General features: G+C 39.0%; 1 protein-coding gene and 1 long non-coding RNA gene across 3 annotated transcripts in view; one reads left to right on the top strand and one right to left on the bottom strand.

The window, feature by feature from the left end:
- The window catches only part of Tara (SERTA domain-containing protein 2 taranis), a 90,341-nt gene extending 63,977 nt beyond the window's left edge, over nt 1-26,364 (bottom strand). Inside the window, exons 1-2 of the mRNA XM_077424884.1 lie at nt 25,611-26,364; nt 25,282-25,331 (exon numbers count right to left, since the gene is read on the bottom strand). The gene's annotated coding sequence lies outside the window, so the exon portion shown is untranslated. The remainder of the gene's footprint in view (nt 1-25,281; nt 25,332-25,610) is intronic.
- LOC143907991 (uncharacterized) lies at nt 13,426-16,549 on the top strand. 2 transcript variants are annotated; one of them, XR_013260020.1, is made up of 5 exons: nt 13,426-14,277; nt 14,357-14,504; nt 15,174-15,635; nt 15,733-16,080; nt 16,443-16,549. It is a non-coding gene; the product is annotated as an uncharacterized LOC143907991 (long non-coding RNA). The 2 variants fall into 2 exon arrangements; XR_013260021.1 differs by lacking the exon at nt 16,443-16,549 and having other exon boundaries at nt 13,634-13,648; nt 13,712-14,277; nt 15,733-16,057.
- Nucleotides 26,365-27,137: the final 773 nt, after the last annotated feature.

Below are 27,137 nucleotides of genomic sequence, written 5' to 3'. Positions count from 1 at the left end.
GAGAATGGGAAATCGAGCGCGAACATGTGATGCAGTCAAAAATTGTCGTCTAATCGTAAATCCGAATCGAACAAAGCTGCAAACAGTAGTAGAGTATTTTGAAGATTCAATAATAGACTTCTTGTAATAAACAATAAAAATTACGAATTTACGAACGCATTATTAATTTTGTACGATTTAACACAAAATATACGTACGATATATGTATATATATGCCTCTACAGATGACAAGAGCGAAACAGATTATTTTATAAATATTCAAGTTCCAGTTTATGTATCAAATGTATCACACTGTTTAGTGTTTACGCTGTTTATAAGGATGTCAAAAAATGTCAAAAAGTTGATTTTTAAATGTTAAAAACGGCAAAAACTTAAAAAATAATTATTTCACAGACAAAACTTATATGACTTTTTAGTAGAATTTTGGGAACGCTACGCAGAACTCTTATCAGATCGGCTAGAACGTAAAGAAATTTTTCTTAAATAAAAATTTCTTCTTATGTGTTAAATATAGTTTTTATTTCTAAAATAATTGCATTACTGAAAAGTGATTAAAATTTCTTGCAAAACTACGTGGAAAAGTCGCAAAAATACGATCCGGTCGGAACTGTTACCTTTCAGGTGTTACAGTTTGGGCACTGGATTTTCAGAAATCGATTTTTTGCTTCTAATTGCTAGAACTATTGATATATTTGATACAGAACTGTAGAACTATTGTAAAACAAACTAGAACTCCGAAGAAATAATTGATTTTCACGATTTGGTGCGCTGCGTGAACTTAGCGCACCATATTTTCAAATTCGATTTTTTTGTAATTAATCATCGAAACTATTTAAAATGCTTATCTAGAACTGTAGAACTATTCAAAAAAAAGTCAAAACTCTAAAAAAACTTTTAGATTTTTAGGTATGGTGTGCCAAGTTCACAGGACCACTCCGCGGTGACGCGGTTCTCGAAACGCGAGAGAGACGCGCCCGCGAAACAACTTTTGGTGTCGCGGAGGCGAAAGGCGGGAACGACGAGAGTGGCGGGAACGTACGGCGGGAAAATTGAGCCAACCATCCTGGTATATCTCGTTGCCGCACCACATTGCCGGTGTAATACGGTTTTCACCGGCTCTTTCTCGGAGTTACAGCTAGGCAGAATCGTGCCATAACTGTACACGAACAACGCGCGATTTCGCCTGGTTCAACATTGCATGTTGAGATGTATCATGCGATGCGTCTTTCTATAGTTTATCCCAAGTGTAATCTTCATCGGTAACTTCAATTCAGATCTCCGTTTTGGATCATTTCATTTCTCAAAAAAGCTAGAAGGGTCAGTAACAGAAATTTTAGTAAAAAAAAAAAAAATAACTTTATTCACTATTCGTTAGGAAGCTTGTAAGAAAGTGCACGGTGTGTTTCTCGATACATGCGTGTATATTTTTAGGTACATATGTTTTTTATATTTAACTTTGCTATTTCAAAAAATATTATTTCTCGATATAAACATTCGTGAGTTCTAACATTCATTCATATAACCTTTATGTCAAAAGATTTTTTTTCGGACTTCGCTTTCTAATGGTTAAGCTAAGCCAATAAGCTGTTGCTTGTCTGTGAAACAAGTGCGAACAATTCATAGCAAAAGCGTTTACAATAAATGAAAGGATTTCGTTCTTAAATCGCGTTTTTGTGAAGCAAATCTCGAACGATACTCGTCTTCCGCGTAAAGAAATCTGTCCGGCAGTGGTTTAAGAATTCAGGCCGGAAGTGCACACAGGAGTCGCAGCTTTCGAAGACGATCGTAAAACCTCCCGTCAGATCTCTGCTCGTTTCCTGATCCCCACCTTGGGTATCCTTCGCCGAGTAGCTTCGTCGAGGCATTAACGAGCGCTCCTAGTCAACGAGAAAGTCCAGCGGCGCCTGTGTGCTGTGCGGCAGCCTTTGTATATAAAATATTGAAAACTATAATATATAAACGATGCGTCCGTCAGGAAATATTGGGAATAATTGAAGGACAATTTTCTCTTCTATAATTTACGCAGTTGCGCATTATATATATATATATATATATATATATATATATATATATATATATATATATAATATCGGTAGCTTTGAACCTAAGATGACCGTCGACCGCTAATAAAGCGGAAAGAGAGAAAGAAAGCCGAATACATCAGCAATCGTTTCACGCGACACGTCTTATCGGCGCGTCGGGGGTGATAAGGCTATCTTTATCAGCGATAAAGTCGTTTTCAAGCTCGACTCTATCTCGGCCGCGAGAACACGAGCACGAAAGCTCACGATAATAACGCATGGCAATTAAGCACGCAGTAATCAGAGATTATGACGCTTCGAGACATCGATAATTATCTCTCGATATATCACGTATCTTTTTTATATCGATACTTTATCTCTGATATATTTGCTGGATCGATATTAATATATCCAACAAATAACATCGACGATATAAGTATCTATTATACATAATGTGTATGCGTCTCTCCTCGTATTTAATGGAATTTATAAGAAATCACGGTATCATAAAGGAAATGCACACCGAGAGCATTAATGCCAATTAATATACTTATATTCAGTGCCATTCACACACACACACACACACACACACACACACACACACACAGTGGTCAAAGTTCTTTGTAACATTTAAAAGATATATCTTCTCGTTTACATTACTATTAACAGCATGGCTCAATTGCTGAATGTTTTGTGAAAGGAACAATGAATCCCTCGCGGGTCGTTCTTCGTTAAGTTTTTTTGTGAATATAGACTAGACCCTATAAGCTGCATTCAGAAACATCACCCGAGTGCTGAAAATCTATATAGTGTAAGTACGTAACATATGCTGTAGAATTTTCAGCACTCGGGTGATGTTAGCTAATTGGCTAATACGTTAGCTAATTAGTTAACATAGCTAATTGTAAGCGAGATTCGCTCAAGCTTATTACGCGACCGCAAAAATCATAGCTTATCAAAACCTATTAAAGTACCTATCGGTCGTATCAAGATTGGTTGGTTCTAGTTAGGCTTGGTCGATCCTCATCTAAATAAATTCTTTTCTAATTTAAGCCAGGCTATATTTTACAAACAGGCATAAAATCGCTTGATTGAGATCGATTAATTAAGGCTGTAGCTAAAACTTAATTATCATTCTTTAAACCGTAAAAGCATATAATTTGCTGATAAAAGTTTGCAACAATTTACATAGCGAAGAAAATGATTCCGATAGATTTAATACTAATATTAAAAATAAATGAAAGCCAATTTTACTACTTAAAAAAAAAGAAAAGATTAAAAGCTGGAAATCCCATAACAGAGTAGTAAATTGCAAGGCTTCAAAGAACACAACACACACACACACACACACACACAACACATCTCTTATATATCCAAGAATTAATCTAATCGAAAAAAGAGGATGTTAAATTAAATTTTAAAGATTCCAATTCGCAGTCTCTATGCATGTATGTATGTAACTATTGCATAATCGTTTGAGAATCCTGCAAATTTTTCTCCATGCACACGCTCGTAAACGCATATTTGCGCAATATATGTAACATATATACATGCATCAGCGCATGCGATCGCGCAATGGAAGAAAGCACTTAACTGATTTATCTTACGCAAACACTGCTTTGCCGCATACACTGTGAACGGGATGAATAGCGCAACGATATATTGTCTAATTGACTTGATGTATATATTGTTATTCGGCAAACCAAGATTCATCAAACCCAAGTTTTCATACTTGTCTCACGAGCTAGCAGAACAACTAACAAGTTTAAAGGAAGACAAATATTCCAAGTAGAGACCTTATCGCGGCCCTACCACAAAAACAAAAAAAAAGCTTCAAAGTTCCATCGAAATACGCTTACGACACAGTAGGTCCTAGGTCACGTGACCGCCGCCATCTTTTCTGTAGGATAAGAGGCTGTAAGAGAGAAAGAGAGAGAAGCATCTTTCTCTTTGTCATACATACAGGCCGCCATATTCTCTGTAGGATATACCGATCGTGCGCACTAAAAATTCACGACCTAAAAGAGTTCAGTGTCCCTACTGTATGTACTTATACTGTGCTTACGATACATATTTATTCTCACAACTGTTTGTAGCACGTTGCTAATATCATATCGCAAGAAAACGTCATGCTTTAACAATTAACAATAAGCGTATGCGAATTCTAGAATAAGATTCGCCCGTTTTCGCGAAACTATAACTTTTTAAAGAGACAGATCTCGCAAATCAATAGGTTTTATCGGCAGACTTTCGTCCACTACGTTAGCGCACCGTTGCGTCGTCGGTCGGTCGGTGGTTGGTCGGTCGGTCACGCGACATAAATTATAATCCGGTGAGATATATTAATGATCCTTAGTTATTCGCGCCGTGCAATCAGACTTAAAACCCGGCAGGATGAAATTTACCGTAGGTCACGGTGGGCCTTAACTGCGCGCTCCTTATTAACGATCTTACTTTAAAGGTCCGCGGGATACGCCTCCTATATATGTGTGTGACAAATTACATGCACCGTAAACTTGGCGCAATAACAATAACGATCGGAGGCAAAGATTAGAAAGAAGTGGAGGAAGAGATACGTTTATTCATACCTTAAGACAAGTAATAAGTATTGATACATACATCACGAAAAAAAAATGATCTATACTATAGCAAATTTATTCGTAAAATATGGGATAACTAACATTTTTTTTTGCAGCGATAGCTATAATTTTGCAATAATAGCAAAACCTTTCGTTGCAATAGCAAAAAGTTTTACTGAACCCTTTTGCTACTTAATAATAATTGCAAAAAGATTTTGTTTACTATTTGTTTACTAAGATTTACTATTGCTATAGCTCTCCCTGCAAAAAATGTTAGTTATCCCCCATATTTCACGAGTAGATTTACTATAATAGCTAATCCTTTTTTCCGTGCAGAAATTTAATGTGTAAAGTATGTGTAAGTGAAAAAATAACTTATCCTGAATTTGTTGGTGTATATTAGTAGTTTACAATTAATTATCAAATTACAAATTAATTTTTATAATTAACTAATGCTTAATTTAAAAAATAATAATTTCGTGTACCGCTCCAGTACTATTTCCTCTATCTCATGTATTCTCTAACTTAATAGTAACTCTTATTCTCAGGGAAGAAACTAATGTAAAAATCGGGGCATATAATTATTTGTGAGAAAAACATTCCGTAGATGTTATGAACATTTTCGGCCATTTAAAAGTGAAGACATTCGTGACGCTTAATATGTCTCTCTTACGTATCAATTTCACTTTGATCCTTCATATCGTTACGAAGAAACGTCAATACCTCGATACATCATCGATTTGTCCGCCGAGCGCGTTTCGATCGTCTTAGATAGGCCGGCGTTCGCAAACATTTCCTGCGGCCGCGTTTTCAGATCTATTTACGAAAGCGAAATATCCACGGTCAGATGCGGCGGAGGGAGGGAAGGAGAAAAGAAGAAAACAGAGAGCTCTCCTTCTCCTCTTCGCCAACCTTTGGTAACGCTCAACTCTCAAGTATGCCAAAATTGTCAAACAATCGGCCGTTCGAAAACAATTTCGTGGGCCGATACATATCTCGGCGCAGGGCAATATAGTCAGCGTCTGGTAGGTAGGAAAAACTGGCGACCCTCCGACAAGTACGAGAAAGAGAGAAAGAGAGAAAGAGAGAGAGAGAGAGAGCTCGGGGATTCCGAAAGCGCTTTACCTTACGGCGAGACGGCGATAAAAGCGGAGCGGTGGTGGACGAATCGCACGCGCTCGTAAATAGAGTCACGGGTCCATTCATGAGTTTGGCCAGCAGTAGCAGCAGCAACAGCAGCGTGGTAGAAGTGGCGGTGCGCTCGTGCGTACACGCCAGAAAAGTCTTTTTCTCAGTGTGTTTTACAGGAGGTCAGGGTTACAGAGGCGGAAAGAGGAATGCGGCAAGGGTCGAGGGAGGAGAAGGAGGAGGAGGAGGAGGAGGAGGAGGAAGAAGAAAAGGTAGTGGTAGAGCGAGAGTTTTACGTGTGACTAGTTACTATTACTACGAGGATTCACTCCCTTTCTCTCTTTGTCTATTTATCTATCTATTTATCTATTTCTATATGCAATATCGACATGTCCATCCCTAAGTAAAAATAAACTAATTGTAAGTAAAATAAAGCAATGTGTTGACTACTTCGTGCAAACGCAAAAATTTATCTCAACTCTGCTAATTATCGTCATTCAATCATTTATCGTGAAATTATTCGCTTGACATTAGAAATGATGGAAAAAAAACAATAGAAAAGAAAAATCAAAGGATTTTTTTATTAAAATAATGATTATACACAAAACGTACAGGGTTCAGATGACTTTATACGTTGTATCATTCGTTTGGAAGTTTCGAAATTTTTGCAGTTTTACCTATGCGCCAGTACGGCTATCCATTATTTTAGGCCCACAACCACGCAGATTAGTTGATATCGTATCCGTATCGATCTAAATTAAATAAACTTGACGGTAATTAAAATAGTAATTGTTAAAACGTAGCAAAATATGATTTATCGTTATACAATAATGAGAATTTAGTTGTCTCTTTGCACAAAAGTTCGCGAGATATCCCAACGGATTCCTGTAAGTGCAACATGGCATTACTTGCGAGAAATGCAAACTTTCACGAATGAAATATAAATGTTAATATTTAATATCATATATCTACTTTTTTACTAATTTTACACTTTACTAATGCAATATCCACAATATAAGAGAGGAGCGATGCTTCTCGATGCTTCTCCTTAAATTGTTTGAAAAAATGTTTGAAATCCTTTGTAATGTCTTGCAAAAAGTATAAATTGGAAATGTTAATACCATCCAAGGGTGCGTTCAGAAACATTATTAGCTAATTAGCTAACGTAGATTAATGTTACGTTCAGAAACATGGATAATTGATTAGGAATTCTCTGGCTTTTTCTAAATTTCTGTTTCTGACATAAAATAGAGGAGCAAATTTTTAAGGAGGGGTGACTAACAATAATACTGAGCAACGTTGAGGTTTCAATATAAGTAGCTCGTTTTCAACTGTAATTGTCATTTTTGCATGCATGTAATGTAGCGTAGCGTAGCAGATATCAAATAACAAGTTGCACTCTACTACTGAATCTACTCTCGTAATCAGAATTAGAAGTCACAGAACCAATCTCCCGCGCGTCAACCGCGTATAATTCCTATATACTCTTCTCCCAGACATCATCTTCTTTATTGCACCGTCTGTGTGCGCAGTATTACCAACGTGCTCGCGGCGCGGCGCACAGTGCAGGTTCCATCGAATATCTAAAATGACATCGTCCAACCCGCACCTCACTTCCCCGCCCCTCTCGGACTCGCTCCATCTCCCCATGGTCTCGCTCATCTCTCCCCTACCTTCATCTTGCTTCCCCTCCCACCTGCCACTCGAACCCTTCTCACTTACACCACCCCTCTCTCTCTCTCCCCCCTCTCCCTCCCTCCATTTCCCTCTCTCTCACTCATTCTCCTCCACAAGAGTGCGTCCGACCCCTACCCTGTATTACCCACTCACTCTATCCTCCCTCGTTCTCTCGATCCCACCCGCGTTATCCTGCACCAACCCCTACATCCTCTCCTATCAGCCTCTTTTCCCTGTCATCTCCTTCCTTCCTTCCTTCCTTCCTTCCTTCTTTCTTTCTCTCCTTCCTTCTTTCCTCCCTTCCTCCCTTCCGCTCTTGCTTCTTCCAGTTCTCGTTTTCCGTCTCGTACGAATTATCGACGGGCGCAATTCCGATGGGTAAGAGCAGCGGCGGTGACAACGGCCTATTATCAACACTCTGTAGTACCGACTAGATGTCGGTACCAGACGCGGATACCAACTAACCGTAATACCAACGGACTGCGATATCGACGCGCGAGGCATGATGCTGCGCTGATTGCACGCGAAATGCGGACAAACTGGAACGCGGGGAGAAAAATGTATTGACACGTTGTAACGTCCACGGTGCAAAGTGCGAAGATACAACACCGAGATGCATACCGCACAGCCGGTCTCTCACGTTAACTTGGCAGTAGTCGCGAGATCTTCTGCAACGCGAACCGTTAAACGATGTAGTGCCTTATTTTATGCGTCGTTCAATTATAAATAATTATGTTATTTAATATTACAAACATCATATCCAGAGGACCCCAGACCCTTTACAATTATATATTTTCAAATGTTTCCGCCAAAAATGGAACTCATGCTCCCTCTGATGATAGTTGAGTGATTGAACTACCAATGTGTGTGTACACTTATAGCAGTACTACAATGCAGACACAGTGCAGACAAAAATCATGAGATCACATTACACATCAAGTTTCAAGACTTCGATATATCTTTTTAATTTAAGAATTATGTACAATATTGAAAACAACTCTTAATAATAATAATTCTTTGACGTTGCCGCTAAGGAATTTTTATTCAGAAAATCTGATGAACGAGTCATTTGTTTTAGAGTCATATTCCATATAGGCGTATTAAGTAATCATAGGGAATATAAAGTAAGTGAAATATCAACCACGATATATAAAATTGCAGCAAAAATGTGAAAGCAGTAACAGTAAATTAATATAAAATATGAAAGCGATAGAAAGAGATAAAAAATAGTTTTATATTTAATCGTTTTTTGTTAATCGCATTACTCGTCTACTGATATTTGCGTAAAAACAAATTTTGTCAAAAATAATAATCCTACCCATATACAATGGAGTTGTTTATAAAATCTTTATAAAAATCTAAGAGCAAAGTATAATTAATAATAGCGCTTGTTGGAGTAGCGGCAATCCTGATGAGGATGACGATAAAATCAATTGAGAAAGAAAAGACGTGAAAGAAAATTGAAGAAAGAATATACAGGGTATTCCCTCAATCGCGAGTTTTTGATTTTTATATTTTGCAGTTGGGTAGTTTTAAGGTACAAAGGCGATTGCTAGAACCGTGCAAGCGTGACAGTACAGGTTCCTCAGATATGTACGAGCCAGGTGGAAACGCGTACTTGCGAAGGTAAACGGAATCTCTTCACGCTCGACCTCGTCACAACTTCGATTCGCGACCAACGATCAACAATCGACCAATGATCGATATAAGGCCATTCGCGAATTATCGCGTATACGCGTACGTAAGGCTGCGCGAATTTATTTTCGCATACGCGACACATTATCATCGTTGTCGCGCCACGATTACCGCGTCGGAAATCTATATCGTGAAGCGAGTTATTGTGAGATGCACGCGCTCTGCGGTTAATCTTAGACTATATCTACATGAAATGTGTGTGTGTGTGTGTGTGTGTTTACAAACTCCGCCCGGCACGGGTTTCATTTGCAAATTCTTTGACTAATTTAGAACCGATTATTCCTTTATGTAAATCAGAGAGAGAGAGAGAGAGAGAGAATTTTGATAGTATGTAAAAGACAACTTATACGGCAGCAAATTATGATGCAAATCAATTTTATTTTTTATTTAATTTCAAACGGAAATTGTATGCTTTCAAAAATAAGGATTAGGCGATTTTTGGCGTTTGGTACATGTACCAAGGTTGCTATTGATAGGAGCAGAGCGTATTCTGTTAATACCGTAACATTACGTTAAAACATATTGGTTCTTTTCTATACGCGCTAATTGAAAACTTATCCTTATGGTAATAACTGTGATTGAAATACCAAGTTTAAGATAAATTTTGCACAAAATAAATATGTAAAATATATTGCTTACATCTATTTGTGTTATATTTGGTGTGTATATGCAACTTAACAACAACATATGCAAGTACCAACAGGTACCCTGCTTCATTACTTGGTATATAGCATGGTATCAACTATATAGGTACCAAAACGGCTATACCACAAATTACCAAACACGCAAAAACATTCTGGTACAGTTTGGTACACTTCGATTGTACCAGAGTCACGCCAAAAATCGCCTTATATATATGTAGATATATTGGTAATGATGATATATGTAAACATACAAGAGATATTTTTTTTATATATTCTTTGAAACGTTCGCTTATTGTAATCAAACGGAATAAAGATTTTGCTTTTACGATCATTAAACTTAAGAGTAGTAGTCCTGCATAAAGATCTTCCCTATATTATGAGCTTAGCTATTAGGTCCTTCATATAGAGAATGTCTGCGATACGAATCTTTGGAAGCGAGTTAACGGCAAGCGTTATTAGCGCGACAAGGTGAAACCCAGGAGCAGAAATGTCTATTGATTTTTCGAAGAAAACTCGGCATCCCTTCTCTTGGATCCGTTGCCGCTAACCTACATTCGAGTTATAACGGCGCGGCGGTGACCAAGTCTAATAAAACGCGTCCGATAATGAGACTCGCGCGACTATCGCGCCGATAGCGAGACTCGTTTACTTTTTATCATCCATGGAAAACGAACATGCCGATTGTTTTTCTAATCCGCGTCTAAATTTTCTTTTCTGTTTCCCTCCAAAAAATGTTTTCAGATCGGCGTCGCAAACGAGCCTGCTGTTGCGATACCGATACTCGCGAATTGTGTTTAAATTGCGATTTGTTCCGTTGGACAACGTAGCACCCTTTAAATGTTCCCGTTTTCACGGATGAACACGGCAGGATACCGAGTAACGAAGAGGGCGACTCGGTCGCAATCCCCCATTCGCACTCGCGCCGAGGGGGATCGATCCACGTTCACTCTGCGCACCTATACCCCTGCGGCAAAACCCAAATCCGAACCTCACTCGAAAAGCAAGAGCAACGCCACGGTTAAAATCGCTCGCATTTTTAGCCGGGGCGAATTTTTGATGCCAGTTAAACGTAATAGTAATCTATGTGATTCTCTCTCTCCCTCCCTCCCTCCCGCCCCTCTCTCTCTCTCTCTCTCTCTCTCTCTCTCTCTCTCTCTCTCTCTCTCTCTCTCTCCCTCTTGACCTTTTATTAAATAACAATTAAAACTGATAAAAACCGATATAATTTCGATCGAGTCCGACTCTCGATACGGGAAAATGCTCCCTTTATTCCCAACAATGGGCACGCGACGATCACACCAATTCCACAATCTCTGTTTCTTGTAAAAGAAGGATCAGTACACACACATCGAAACTATAATAAATTACACTGTACTACAATCTTCATTCATTAGTGCAAAATTATCCCCGCTGGTGCAATCTAACTTCACCTTACGATATTGCAAGAGCGCTATTAGTAAAACGACATTACCTTCTCTTGGGACCTTAGTCATCTAAAGAAAGTAACGGTAGTAACGGACTATGGCGACTATAGCGACTATAATTATATATAATGTGATAAAGAGAGTATCTGCATTTGAGCTGATCCACTCTAAACACCGTTGATCGTAATATATAGATTTGTCGATGATGAAAAAATTTTTTCCAATATCGATTAAACCGGATTAGTTACTGCCGGATGAAACTCAGGATGCGAGAAGTCGCGCGAGCGTATTTTAGTCAGGTCAGCTGACTTCGGGCACGCGATGTGTGTATTATAAATTTCTGCGCGGATAAACCGTAAGTTCCAGCGCACACTCCGGTCATTCGCGGAAAGTGCATCTGGTGGAGTCCACTGCCACCTCAAGTTCGAATATTCGAGGTGGAAAATTTACAATCGAGTTCGTGGAAAGTTGAAGATACGCAGAAGGCTACGGTTCCGTAAGGGCGTACGATCGATACGGAAAAGTTCCTCGAAATTCTGAGTAAAGCTTCGTTCGCCTTGCGCTATTTCGCGCAATCGCGATCGTCAGATCGGCCGGCTTCATTCCCGTCTCGTGTGTAATTTCCTATGATCGTTCAGGACGATCGAAAAGTCTTCTCGACCGGCTTCGTGAAAAACGAGATATAGAAATTCGACAAAGGAATTAATGCGACGACACACCGCGTAAACATTTTAATTTCAATGCTTGCCCTTCTCGGAAGCTTTAGGGTTAATTTTCCTGATAAGATGAGAAAACTTTCAAGTTAGTTACAGTGCGCTAAAGGAAACGTGGCCTCGATAGACGTCCATCATAGTCATCAACGTCCAACGAGGAAGATAGGGCGTGTGTTCCCTTGTAATTTGCAAAAAAAAAAAAGATTGATCGTAGATAACATAATGATATATATTTTCTTGTCAACTGCAATAGATTGATTCTGTCACGTTTCTTCCTTGCAATGTTTTTGTCCGCAAGAAATACTTGACGCCAATTTCAATATATCAGTAAGTTTAAGTATACGCGACAATACAAAATCGAGATAATCCAATAAATAATTCTACTCATATAGAATCGAATCAAAGAGACTCGGGCAATACATACGCTGTACTTTTTTGCACTACAATCGAATCAAAGAGACTTTTTCTTAAGATATACAAACAAAATTACAAGCTCGAAAATTAACGTGTATCTTACACATATATTATTACAATTTCCACAAAAATTAAATGTGATATAATGTCCAGCTAAAAATAAAAGCGAAACAAATTCTATTTGAAAAAAATATGTAGTGGTAAAAGATTTGATTTTTTTTCTTTATCACATGCGTGTGTTCTGCGTGAACGAATAATTGGGTTAAAGAATATCGGATCAAACATCCAATTTTGCGATATTCATTGGATATTGTTCGGTTGTGAAGGATCGCGTAAACGAGAGGACAAGAGAAAGAGAGAGAACCAACGGGTGAGGATGATAGAAAGTTGTCGATGATCAAATGATTATCAGGAATCGCGAACGAATCGAGGGGTTTGCGCGCTCGCTTCGCATGTGCATTTTCGAAATTCCAGCCAGGGAGAGAGCCATTTTACATACGGAATTAACGTTGCGCACGCGTGGCTATGTATACGTTTTCGCTGCGTATATATAACTATTCCAATCCAAACGAATCAAATAGCTCGAAAGTCCATTCATCGCAGCGTTCATCTCGATATGTGCGCTGCTCATGCATCATTGACGCATAAAAATGCACCGGACACGCATTCTCTGCCTTGTGTGATGCCGGCACCTCTTTTCATCATGACATATTAACAACGCGAATTTGGAAAATAACGATAAACATCCTGCGATTATTTGTAAATCTGATCTTTATGTACTGGCAAATAAGACGATAAACGAATGTATGGAAACGATATATTATATATAGTTATATAATTTAGTAAGATTAAACTGAGCAGCTCACGGTAACACGAGCTAAAATGAGTATTGCATATAAATTTATCATTTCTAAAAGTAGGACCAAATAATCAGATTGATAGTCATCAGATTATCTATATAGATCTAGATAATCTGATGACTATCAATCTGTTTATTTGGTCATACTTAGTATTATAGCATATAGCATATTTATGACGCAGCGGAAAATAATGATTTGTCCACGACGAAGGTAACTTTTATAAGAATGAATGTGACATAGCTCGTCCCATCCACTTGTTTCTTCAATTATAACGACGCGCATCGTTTGGCTCCTCCTCACTTTTCAGAGCGCGCATACTCCGTATCTCAATATCCAAATGAATAATACCAGATTAATCAAAGAATCCATATAATACATATACATGTAAAAAATAATTTAGCACAGTTTGTATATAGATATATACATATGTATATCTTTGAGAGAGTGTAACACATTTCCTCGGTCTTGGAGAACAAGTTACGAAATTGCGAAGGTAAGTTTAATACTTAATAATACAGAAATGCTGCTTTGTTATATATTATAATAATTCTGCTAGTCTGCGACCAGCGCAATCCCGTTTGAGAAAGAATCGAAAGAACCTCCCCCGGCAGTCTCTACTACCTATAGTACCCATTTTCCACGATGCTGCGCGGATGAACGGAAGACGGAGGTCCTATATGTCCTATTTCCGGCCGATATTTAAATCCGAGAGGGACCGAATCCGCTCGACCTTAACCGAAGCGTTCGAGTCCGGCTGTCACATTCGTAGCGTTCGTAGCGTACGGCGACTACGGCGTGCCGAATACCGAATGTCAGTCTCTCGTGCTCGTGCCGACGACGGCGGCAGCGTCAGCGATTGAGCGGTGTAACGCGGGCGGGCGGTAATGAAAATGGCAACGCGCCGTGATGCGTCTCTGCCATACGACAGTCTCTATACCTTCGACGGGGTACGTACGGCTGCAAATTGCGCTGCTTTATCAATCTGAAATAACATGGGCGTGAAATCTACAATTAACGATGACGCGAAGCTTACGCGAGAGCTTCGCCGATCAACGGAAGGATCACGTTGCGCCGTTGCACCGTTGCGCCGGTTGTATGCGGTATGGCTGATTCCACAGACACGTACGTCCGATTTTACAGACGTTACGACAGATCACGCGTTACAAGGCGATACTATATAATTTTGTACGTTTTATTATAGGTAGACGAAAGTAATCGAGAGCACGGTCAAAAGACTTGACAGATTCCGCTATGATAAGCAATTGCTGTTGCATTTACAAAGTCTTATTATCATTTGTCTTTACAAATGTCTAACTCTGTTTTGCCAAAGTATTTGATGAGTATTACTTGTACGTTACATACTACGAAGGCTGCGTTTCGATACTCACTGCCAGTACTGAAAAATCTACAGTTTACACCAAATACGCACTATATACATGTAGATTTTCAGTACTGCCAGTGATGCAGTGAATATCGAAACACAGTCAATATCTAGCGATGTACATACGTGTTGTCTCAATATGTTTATGTGTCTTGTTACGGCATGAAACTTAAAATTTTGTAAAGGAAACACACGCGCGCACGCGCGCACACATATCATACATCAAAAATTTGGAATTTATAATAACATCTAAATTTCCTTTTATAATAGAACAATTATTAAGTATAAAGATAATAAAAAAAAAATTATAAAATACCAAAGATATCTCACATATATCTCTAAAAAATAGAAATAGACATATATTTGTTACACATGCCTATTATAAATTATACTTTTATGATAATTTATATTATTAATACTAACTTTTGTATATATATTGTTTTACATAAGTCATTATAAGTACATAATACATGTATGTTTTTTTACAAGTTCTTGATAAACTGCTAAAAATAAGTAAATGTTTCTGTGTTAGAGAAACGTAGCGTTGTTCACAAATTTAAAATAACTTTGGTACTATCTTTTTTTTATCTTTCTTCTAAGAAAATGTGAAAAACTGTCATTGTTGTTGTTCTTACAGATATTTTCAGTTTGCAAGCAGAGGATAGCGAAAGTATTAATTCGCAAAAGCAAAAGCAAATGACATAGTACACGCAACAACTTAGAAATACACTTTCAAGAGAATCTTCGAGATAGTCAAATGAGAAATATTTCTAGGAGAACAGTGCATTTATTGTGTTAAGTCTGCTGCAAAACTATATATTAATAAAAGAACATTATGAAAAAGATATTTTTTAAGAGACAGTAATATTTTGTTACATCCATTCCGCCTATCTAAACAAAATATAGATTCTGTCACACCATCAAGATAAATTAGTTAACATTATATCATTATATTCCCGGATTTATCTTTCGATAGCCAGAAATATAACAAATTCTTTAGCATTCGATTCGCGGTGAATTATATAATTGTAAGTAATCAGATGCTGAGACAGTGGAGACCACCAAGTGAGCGACAGTGAACGAGGTAGCGCTGGTATAGGTACGTATTTTGTATTATAAAGCCAATAAAAAATATTAGCTTTTCTAAAAAATTTATTTTGTATTAATTTCTGTATAATTTGTGTAATTATTTTAAGATGGTTATCTATCATCTTCAAGACAGCCGAGACCGATTAGCTTCCGCCTTTTGGAAAAATCAAGCGCTAACGTGATGAGGCGTTTATCGTTAGCGTTATCGAAGATCGAATCGCGTGGTGACGCGAGAATGACGGAAAACATTCGACTCGCTTCTACGCTAGGAATTGCGCGGCGAGGAAACAGATGGACGTATCGATCCATCGACACGGAGCTCGAAGCCCTACCGCCGCGCCGCGCCGCAACGTGCCGGCTTTAATGTTATACTGCGCGCGGGCCAACAAATGATACAATTCAATTATGCCATGACGAAATCAGCGCAATTGCGGTCAGCTGGTATAATGTATAAAGTAATGTAAAGTAATATAAGTACAGAAATAAAGAGAAACATTACCTAGTAACGCGTTATTCTAACGGACGCGTAACAATAAATAGAAAAGAAATCGCGAAATATTGCCGCGAAATTTTCGAGACGAACGGATCATCCAAAATCACGCGAAACATCCTTCAATTTGTATTAGGTTGGCCAATAAGTCCGTGCGGTTTTTTACTTATAAATTTTACTTATAAAAAATCGCACGAGCTTATTGGCCAACCTAAAATATAATCTGTAGTGACTGTAGTATCCGTCGATACGCTTATTTTTGCCTCGGTAAGGTCTCTTCTTCGTCGGTAATACCCGACTATCACGCTCACTGCAGCATTTTTCCAGTGATTATCAGAACCGCTTGTAAGTTCAGCAAACATTGATTTCGGTCAATCGATCTAACGGCCATGATCTAGCAACGAGATAGACTCGTAGATTGTCCGACCATCGCGCCTACCGGATGTCGACGTATATCGATCCATCGAACTGGACCCGTGAGCTACCGTGTCGCACGGGCCGTCAGACGTAACGGACAGGATAGTAAAAGCCCTCTGGTTCCAGTTGGTACGACGAGTCCGTTCGTACATCCGTCCGTACGTCCATCCGCTTGTACGTCCGTCAGCCCGTCGGATAATACCAGAGTTCACCTAAATATAACTCAGAAGTGGAGAAACGGAGAGAAACGCGCGCGCGAGCAAGCGAGCTAACAAGTACGAGAGAGTAAAGGGGAGAGAGGGAGAGAGGGAGAGAGGGAGAGAGGGAGAGAGGGAGAGAGAGAGAGAGAGAGAGAGAGAGAGAGAGAGAGAGAGAGAGAGAGAGAGAGAGAGAGAGAGAGGACTCAAACGCTACGCGTTCAGCTTGCACGGCCAGTTGCAGATGCATGGACATCACCATGGCCATGTATTATTTTGTAGCATGCTTATAATATATAGCTTGGAGAACGGATCGAGCCAAATTTCAACCATAGAACGACGATTTCGACTTTTGAACACACACACACACACACACACACACAACACGCACGCGCACAACATAAGTATACTCCACACCGCCGCGTTAATGAATTCCAACTCGATCGATCGCCATGTTAAAATCTTGACAAGATACACTAATATCTCCCACATGTATAGCGCAACACCGCGAGTCAAATTCTCGATCGATTCGAATAAGCAAAAATGAAGACGATCAATGCAAACTGTCATTCCGCAATCTCAAACTATCGTTGTTGTATACATACGTTCTCTTACGTAAGAAGCGCGAAGAAGAATTTTCCTGGCTCATGCGCTTTGAAGATTTACGTTTTCAGAAATAACTATTGTCCAAAGAAATTGTTTAAAAAACCCATTAAAATTTCTTAAATATTCTAACATTTAAGTTTTAAATTGAGCTTCGTCTAAATCGAATGAAATTTTAGTCAGATTGAAGTAAAATATATTACCAAATAAATCACATTTACTTCGCCAATCAAATAATAACAAATAGAAATATTAATCGACTCTATTGGCCATTGTAATTATCCAAGACAATACGACCATGGTTCGATTATGCCAGACGCACTTTTAACCAAGAATTTGATTCTTATAAATTGATGTAATCTCTTTTGATACTTATATATATATATATATATATATATATATATATATAAGCATCTCATTTAAATAATTTTAAATTTATTGCGAAAAATATTAACTCATTCGTATTGTCTTGACGATTATAATAATGGCCAACAGAGTCGATTAATATTTCTATTTGTTATTATTTGATTGGTGAAGTAAATGTGATTTATTCGGTTTTAAAATAAAAAGGAAAATTTGATTTACAATGTAAACATTGTGGTTCTAAAACGCGTGTTGTATTCGACATTAATCGAAATAAGCCAATTGAAAGCTCCGGATTACACTCGCACTGGAAGTCTTTACCAAATAACTCTACAATCTTAACGAATATAAAAATTGCGATATGATAACATTGATAACTCGGGAGTAATATATTTTTTACGCGTGTATACATATGTGCGTGAAAGCGGCGAGAATTTCCTTTAAGATACGTAATAAAAGTTGTCTTCGCTAATTTAGTCAAACTTTGACAAAACAAGGAAAAAAACTCATTTCATGATAATTCGAAGTTTTAATACTCACATTGTGCTTTAGTCATAAAAACAATGTGTTTGTTCGTTTTTTTAATTATTTGTGACAACGATAGCAACGCGTAACAAATTGTTGGTATTCATCATATCAAAATCGATTTCGTTGTTATTGTATTTTAAATACATAGGCAATGAAATACATGGTTTCGAGGTAATTGGAAAAAGTTAGTAAAATTAATGAGTAAATAGAAGTAACTTACTTCAAATTTTTAATTTAAAATTCAACTCATCCATTGTCATTATAACGACACGTATTAAAAATTAAGACAGTCTTTCACTTTCTTCCATTTTTAGCTATTCTTTTTAAAAAATGTTATTGTAAAATATTTCACAAATAATTAATAAACAAAGATGATTACCGAACAAATAACGAGGAAAATAGAACGTCGACATTGAGCAATTAAGTAAATGCAATGCAACTCATCGTCAACTGTTCTTTAGAATTTCTGCTTGCCTAGAAGAATGCAAAAACTGAAACCAGAAAAACTAAAAACGATTAAGAAATGGTTAGAAAATCTACAAAAAATTTCTGAGACTTTTCATCACAAGAGATGAAATCAAATAAAGAATTGTTTGACTGGCGATATTTGCTCGACGTCACATTTCAATCGATATAATTCTTAGTACTATTGTCACCCAGAATAGAATAGAATAGAATAGAATAGACTAGAATAGATAGAAAATCCATTATTACTTAAACGATGCAGTAGGATTTATTATTACACTAAACAATTAACGAAATATTGTTCAATTCTTTGTGTAGGCGAGTGTTTATCCTCTTTATTTGTAAAAAAGAACAATAATAAATTTGATGAAGTTCTTTTTTTCTGTATATATTATACATTAATTCTTATGTGTTAATTAATATATTGTTAATTATTATGCAATTTCAGTTTACAAATGCCTGAGAGAAAATAAGCAAGAGTAAGAATAAGATAAAAACTTCTTTTCGATTTTCAAATTCCATGTAACAATTATAATTTTTGCAACATTGTCTTCATTTACTTCATTAAACAATGAAAAAAGAACGACAAGTAAGCATAAATGATTAATACTCGCAAGCTTATAAATTAACGCTACTGAGAGAACTTGAATTTCCTCGTCAAATAGTCTCGTGATTGTGTGTGTAAAAGCAGATTGACAAAAGGCACATTATCGAAATTATCGCCTATGTAATAGCATCTCATCTCATATGCATTTATATTTATATGTATAAAATACGATTTTATAGTAAGAGTAAAATTAATACTAGATATTTCGTATACCGTATGTTGTAAATTTTCGTTACCTATATACATTATATTTGGCAAAGGTAAATAAATAATAAAATAATATTTTTTAACAAATATTAATCGACTCTATTGGCCATACAATCGTCAAGACAATACGACCATGATTTGGTTCGATTATCACCAATAAGACGTATTTTTAACCAAGGATTTGGTTCTTATAAATTTATGTAATCTTTCGATACTTATATATTATAGCATCTCATTTAAATAATTAAATTAAATTTATTGCGAAAAATATTACCTCAGCCAGGATTCGAACCTGGAACTTCCCTCATTCCGTGAAGGGTGGTCGTACCAATTCGACCACTGAGGCATGTGGTAATATTTATCGCAATAACCTGTATTAAGATAACAAAACTAAACAATAATAATAGAAGATGGAAACACCGAAATTTTGGTCAACGGTACCTGAATCACCTTCGAGAACTGAATATGGAACCGTTAAAGCAAAACCAATATACATTGGTTTTGCTTTAACGGTTCCATATTCGGTTCTCGGCATATATACACGCGCGCGCACGCACACACACATAATTTTAAAATATCCGTTTTATATTTTACTGTACTTATCAAATCGCGCTTTACGCTTCCAGTACCAAATATATATATGAAAAATTAAGTTGTTATTTCATATCTATATATTAATTTTAGACGAAACTAAGATTTACAAATATATCGAAAAATTAATATTAAACATAAATCTCAAATAACGTATTTCTCAAATTAATCAAAGATCTCGTATCATAAAAGAAATAAATGTGTAGGACGTTTTTTTTGTAGAAGGCGCAGGCGCGAGGCGGTGCGTCGAATAACTTTGCAATAAATGTCAAAAGTCTACCAGGTACTCATTAGATTTATCTCTCACGGGCTTGCAAAGCGCAAGACGCGAGCAGGGAAGCGTGGATATCTCTCGCGGAGCGTCCTTACGTCCCATTCGAAAATAATACGCCGCCTCTCGTTAAATTAACCGCCCACGCTCGTTTCGCGTCGTCCGCGCGTAATGCGTCAACCTCTTCCCGCCTCTCTAACCCTTGCTCTTATTCTCTCTCGTTCTCTCTCTTTCCGTGCCCTCCCCAACGTAATGTATATACATAAATACATTTAATCTCGCGCTCCTGCTGCTCTCCTGATGTTTTTCGAGAGATCGATCGAGCTGCGCGGTCCTACATTTTCCCTACTAATTCCGAGATCTCGTTTGTGAATTTCGGTCGACATTGACGCGTTCCAAAATTGGTATTGGCGATTTCCTGGCAGCGCTGAGTTCCTGGTTCGAGAGCTGAGGGCATGGCAGAAACGCGCGGCTATAATAAAGATGCGCTCCCCTCTGTCCTCATTTTCCGTGCCACACCTGATCTCCCCTCTCCTCTCCTCTAGCTGCTCTCTCCTCTCTCCACTCTCTCCTCTCTCCGTTCTCTCCTCTCTCCACTCTCTCCTCTTTCCACTCTCTGCTCTCTCTGCTCTCTCTCTCTCCCCCTCTCCCTCCCTCTCTCTCCCCCTCCCTCTCTCTCCTCTCCTCTCCTCTCCTCTCCTCTCTCCTCTCCTCGCGTTATCTCGCTTTGCCTCACCTTGCCTCTCCACCCTCGCCTCGTACTATTACCACGCGTTTACTCACTCGGTCGCCCGTTCGCTCGGTCCTGCTTCAGGTGACGGCGCGGTACCCTCCTCTTCTAACTACCGCACGCTCGGAATCGAAAAGGGGAAACCGCGGCAAGCGCGCAAGCGCGAGGGTCGAACGGAAAAAAATCGGCCGGGCTGACGACGGGGGATGGTCGTATCGATCGCGCTAGCATCGGGACCGAGAGTGTCGAGAGTCTACGGGTACAACCGTGATGCAGCTACGATGACGAGCTATACCTACCTACCCAGCTCGAACGAAAGTGAATGACGCGCCGCCGGATCCTGAGAAGGACTTGATATTATATGTATGCCTTTCGATGTTATAACAAAAAATTCACGGGATAACCCTCTCGCTATGCATTAAATCGGTATTATTACTGCCAAAGCCAAATTATTGATTCAACGACGGTGGTTGAATCATTGGACTAGAGCGTATTTTTGAGAGCACGCTCTCGTCCGCGCGCGACGGGCTCAGATCTACTGTCTACAGCGATGTCTACTCCCCGCCGCCATTTGCGCATCCCGCGCAAGAGGCGCAAAGTAGCAGTGATAACACGCGTTGCCGGTTCCGGAAAAAGGCTCATTCGTTTAAGATACGTTCTATAAAGCGCGCAACAAAAGTCAAGGCCGATGTTGCACGAGCGCGCCCGATCGCGCTCGAAGTTGCGGCAAGATGGGGCGAGAAATGAGGAGACGGAGAAGAATCGAGCGAACGAGTAGAAAAAAGAAAGAGAGGTAGAATGTAGCTGTGCCGGAACGAGCGGACAGGAGTTAGCGGAGGGTAAGGGGGTTGATGACGAGAAGGGAAGCGCATTTGACGCGCAATGGACGCAATAGCTAAAAATCTCGGATATTTTCGGCCGCGTTCGGCCAATGTCGGACGTAAAATTTATGCGAAGCTGCAAACGCGACGAATATTAACCGGCGTTATGTATATTAAACCGAGAGAGCTGTCCGCGATTATTAATCCCGACTTTATTCGACGTTGACTGGTGTTACATCCGCGCGACCGCAGCGCCATAATAATAATAAAAAAAGCTGTAATAATCGTAGCAATGGACCGGATAACTAATGTTGGGACAAATAGATATATCCAGTTAGAATTCTACAAATCTAAAGACAGCGCCGACTATAATTCACGATAGCCCCGAGGTCCGTCAAAATGAGGCGAAAAGTCTCATCGTTAACGAGCAACACCAATCTTATTATTAATTAATAAATAATGCAGTAAAACGCCCGATATAAAATCGAATTCAGCCCAATATAATATCCTGTAACATTCCTGTCCGTTTTTTATTTCAGAAATGGAAAATTACTTATTTAGGACTCTTGATTCCTCACATCCTTATATTGTATCGTGACGTCGGAGATAACCATTGATATAACTAGATAGATTTTTTCCTGAACCGTGCGCGTAAAAATACATTAGTTTTTTTTCACGTGTCACAACTCATGAGATAGATTTATGGAACACGGACTAATTAGAGAGAGGGGGGGGGCGAGATAAAGAAATAGATATGAAAAAAGAAAAAACGAAAGAGAGACAGAAAAAGATAGAGTTTAGAAACAGTGATATAGAATATAGAAGCAGTGAGATAAAGAGGACAGAGAATGAAGCAAAAAAAGATAGTGATATAGTAGGGAAAGAGAGGAAAAACTTTTTCTTTTCAGACATAACTGTGGAGAAATTACTGACTCGGATTGGAAAACGTTGTGCCGTGATCCGAGCGCGCCTTCTATCGCACGGCTAGAGAGAGAGAGGAGCTACTGAAGCGACTAGAGCTTGAGTCATAGAGTGAATCATGCGTTATCCGCTATTCGCTAACCGCTATCCGCTCACCGCCCCGGACACATTCTTATAGAATATTTTTCTCTCACGTTAACGCGTCATTTATAGTAATGCATGATAGTACACATGGAAGTGCGTGAGAAAGTCCATAAATTGAAGAGACTCAAATAATTCAATCAAGTTATGCTTTATTTAAACATCCACACCCCTTAGGAATTTTAGGAACATCCTTCAAATTGCAAAAGAAATAATTATTTTGCAAAATTTTATAATTTTTATTTACGTCTAAATTATTTATATTGATCCTCTAAATATATATGAATACTGCCGTAAGAGAATTATATAATTGCAATATAAACTTTCATTTTAAGAATTGTATTAAAAATGTAAAGATTGATATAAAATTTACAAAAAATATAAAAATTTTGAAACCGATTAAAAGAAAGATTATTTCGACAATGATAAAACAATACGAAGGAACAAAATCCAGAAATTGCTCGGAAAGGACATTTCTTTCCCCAAAGGTTCCTGGGGAAGGTTGAGAAAAAAGGACGCAAAGCGACAGGAGTATATAGAAAACGTATCATAGTTCAGGTTTTAAGAAATATAGGATATTTCTCCTCTTCTAAGCTAGCAGGACCAAATCGGCAGAATCAAACCGGACCTATCAGAATATTTAGTACCCATTTCGTACTAATTTGTACCACTAATAACAATTTTGTATCCCGTGCCATTTTGGAGAAAATCGTGGCGATGCTACCTTAGCATTAAGCTAGAAAGACCACAAGAAAAAAAAAGAAAAAACTGTTAGCTCAGAAGAGGTAATCGGGACGAATATTCGCGTGATCGGATGCACAAAGTCCGGACCAATATAGAAGCGTAAATCGTGCAAAAAAAGTGCACGAAAAATGTATTAAAAAAAGCCTCGAATTTATTCATATATATAATAGGTAGGACCAAAAATAATTAATGCAAAAGAAATCTCTTAAAAACGCCGCTTTTGAAATATTATTTGAATCTTTTACTTTTTTTTCACGAAAGAACCATTTTAAAGTTTTCTTGGAATCGATATCGATGCTATAACAGCGCTGGATATACATATAAGATAAAGGCAATTTCCAAGTTGGATTTTTTCGTCGGCAAGTGGCGCATATCGGTATCTCTTATCGCTGGCAGCGCTCAAACATATAATAAATCGGTGCACCGCTAGAACGAGGCATTGATTGAAATTTAATATGACGAAAAAGGTACTCGAGAGAGAAGGCGTTTTATAATATCACGTACCTGTCGAAAACAGCGCGGTCCTACTCTCGGTAGCCACACGATTAATAATTTATCACCTGTCAACTCCTGATCGAGGCTGATGAGTGCGCTGCCGAATTAGTATACATCTATATATGCATTTAATTTGATTGCAAAACAAGAAAAACTGATTTTCTATAAACGTTCCGCTGTTATTGAGTTTTCGTCCGTTATCTGGTAAAACGTAAATTTCACGAAAAAAAATCTCACGCGAACAATTCGCATCGATTTGTCATTACTTTTAACGATTATCCGCTTAACTTCCTTAACTCGCGAATGTTTACAACTGCCGCGCCCAAATGAAAAACTTTTTTTCCACACAAGAAATTATTCTAATTTTTTATTTTCTGTGCGATATAAGAATATATATGTACAGATGCTAATATAGTGTAATATGTATCTATATAAACCTATAAGCGTATATTCCATATTACCAATTTTTAATTCTTTACCTAAAAAATTTAGACCACGTTTTTTCCAACAGTTTGATATCTCTAGGAAACTATATCTGCTTGTGCACTTAAACCCGAGCTAAATTATTACAAAAAAAATGTTAGACAGTATTTTTAAATATTAATTAAGATTGTAAAATTCCACAATATGACATCACAGCAATGTCAGCGGAGCGCGATTTACGCCAGCACCATTTAGGGCTGCGTTCGGATTCCCCACCCGAGTGCTAAAAATCCAATAGTATACGCACCGTTAAAAAAATATGTATTAAAATAACGAAAATGTGTTAAACAAGAAGAGGCACGAGAACTGCGCTTGTGTTTGTATATTTTTATGCGTTTGAGTTTAGGTAAAGGTAAAGGTAACCAAACGGCCGACCCCCCCGACTCAAAGAATGCAAAGAATATATATTAACCGCGTTTTGATCGAAATCGTCGAGATTATATCTCGATCGCGAATATCTGAATTTAAAAATAGCATAATGTACGCGAAACAACCGAAATGAAAAAATCAATCGATGAATAAATCAATAAATAAATCAATGATGGAAAAAAATTAGTACAATCCGAATCGCAAGTCACTCACCGACCGACGCGCAACGGGCGGAGTTAGTCAGCCACGTAGCTCCGACGATTCTGTAACACAAAAAAATGAAAGATTCATATTAAATAGACGCTCAAAATAATCAATGTTTGAAAAAATCATTTTCAAACACGTCTACGTCGTCTTCTAATTAGATTTACTAATATATAATTTACTTGTTTCCTGAGAAAAATCTTTGAGAATAAAATTTTAAAAAATTTTATATTAAAATTTCGGTTTCTCAAATTATTTCTCGCTTATCCGAGATAAATCGACGCGAATAAATAGAGAAAAGAACTATTTTAATTTAAAATATGAGAAATAACACTTACCCCAAGGTTGCTCCGTCGGGGCCCGATGCCTTTGCCAGGCCTCCTTCTCCTCTCCACGATTCGCCAGGTCCTTCTCCGTTGCAGCGTTGGTCCGTTGGCCGGTTGGCGTACTCCGCACTCACTCGCGACGTTCATGAAAATCGACGACAAGATCGCGTAGCTTACGATCGCGCGATATTTTCGACACTTTGCAGTTTGCACGACACTCCCGGCATTAATCTCGCGACGCGGACGCGGCGCGTACTTACGCGTGGTTACACGGCAAAATTACAACGGAAAAATTACGGCGGAGAAGCCACGAACGAAACTATATACGATCTGCTCGACGCCCGTCGCGTCGCGCGTCGACCCGTGCCGCGAGCCGCGATGGCCCGCGGGGAGACGACAACATGGCGGAGAGAATTTCGTAAATCGCACGGCCAACTCCTCTCGCCAAAAGCAACCGTGGCGTCGCGTCACTCCTCACTCGCGACGTTCACGAAAATCGGCGCGCATACTTTAGTTACACGGCGAAGAAACTGCACGATCCGCTCGTCGGCCCGTGCCGCGATCCGCGATGTCCCGCAGGCCGCAGGTAGACGAACATGGCGGAATTTCACTCGCCAAAAGCAACCGTGGCGTTGCGTTCGCTCACTCGCGACGTTCGTGAAAATCGACCGATATCGTCGCTCGTGATCGCGCGATCTCCGCGATATTTTCAACGCTTCGCACGACGCTCCCGGCCCCGGCATTAATCTCGCGACGCGACGAAGAAGCTGCGACCTGCGACAACGAGAACAATACGCAGCACGGGTCGCGGGTCGCGGGCGCCGCGCCGCAACTAACGGCTTCTCGTCAACGCGATTGGTAGGGACAAAGTGGGGGCTACAAGTGACTAGGCACGGTGCGCGCTCGGTACGCGTGACGTCAGCACGCCTCGAACCGCTCCTCTACCCCCACTACTCGTGTTTACCGCGGCGCGCACGACCGCGCTTTAACGTCGCCGCGGCGCCGGCCGCCGCTCTCACATCACGTCACATTATCACAATAATATGGGCCCGGACACACACTTCCGCGCAACGCACAATGCGCAAGCATAAGAAAATTGCGTGTATATGGACCACGCAATTTTCTTATGCTTACGCATTGTGCGTTGTGCAGAAGTGTGTGCTCCCCGCTTATATCAGACCGCATCGCGGAATAATACACGATTGAATCGCCGCCCGCCGGGTCCCGGCGCGGCGGTTGATAGATCAAATTTAATACGATACATGTGCTTCGCGAAATTTATATGGATACCGAGGTACGTCGCGCATTCGATAATACATTCGATATAGTTACCGCGTGCGTTACGTAAACTATAGATTTTCAGCACTTGCAGCGAATATCGGAACGCGCGCCAGTATAATATTGATTACATTCTTTCGGACGATCAATCTCGCTTTTACCGACAATGACTCCGCGTCACAAGTCTCGCGTCGTGTCGCGCGACTTCGAAATTCGAAACGAAGTTGATTCTGCCGATTTGGTCCTGCTAGCTTAGAAGAG

The sequence above is a fragment of the Temnothorax americanus genome, unplaced genomic scaffold, assembly GCF_048541705.1.
Source record: "Temnothorax americanus isolate GAGA-0224 unplaced genomic scaffold, ASM4854170v1 Scaffold9, whole genome shotgun sequence".
Classification (NCBI taxonomy): Eukaryota; Metazoa; Arthropoda; class Insecta; order Hymenoptera; family Formicidae; genus Temnothorax; species Temnothorax americanus.
Note: the sequence above shows the minus strand (reverse complement) of the source record. Positions and strands in the feature narration are given on the sequence as shown.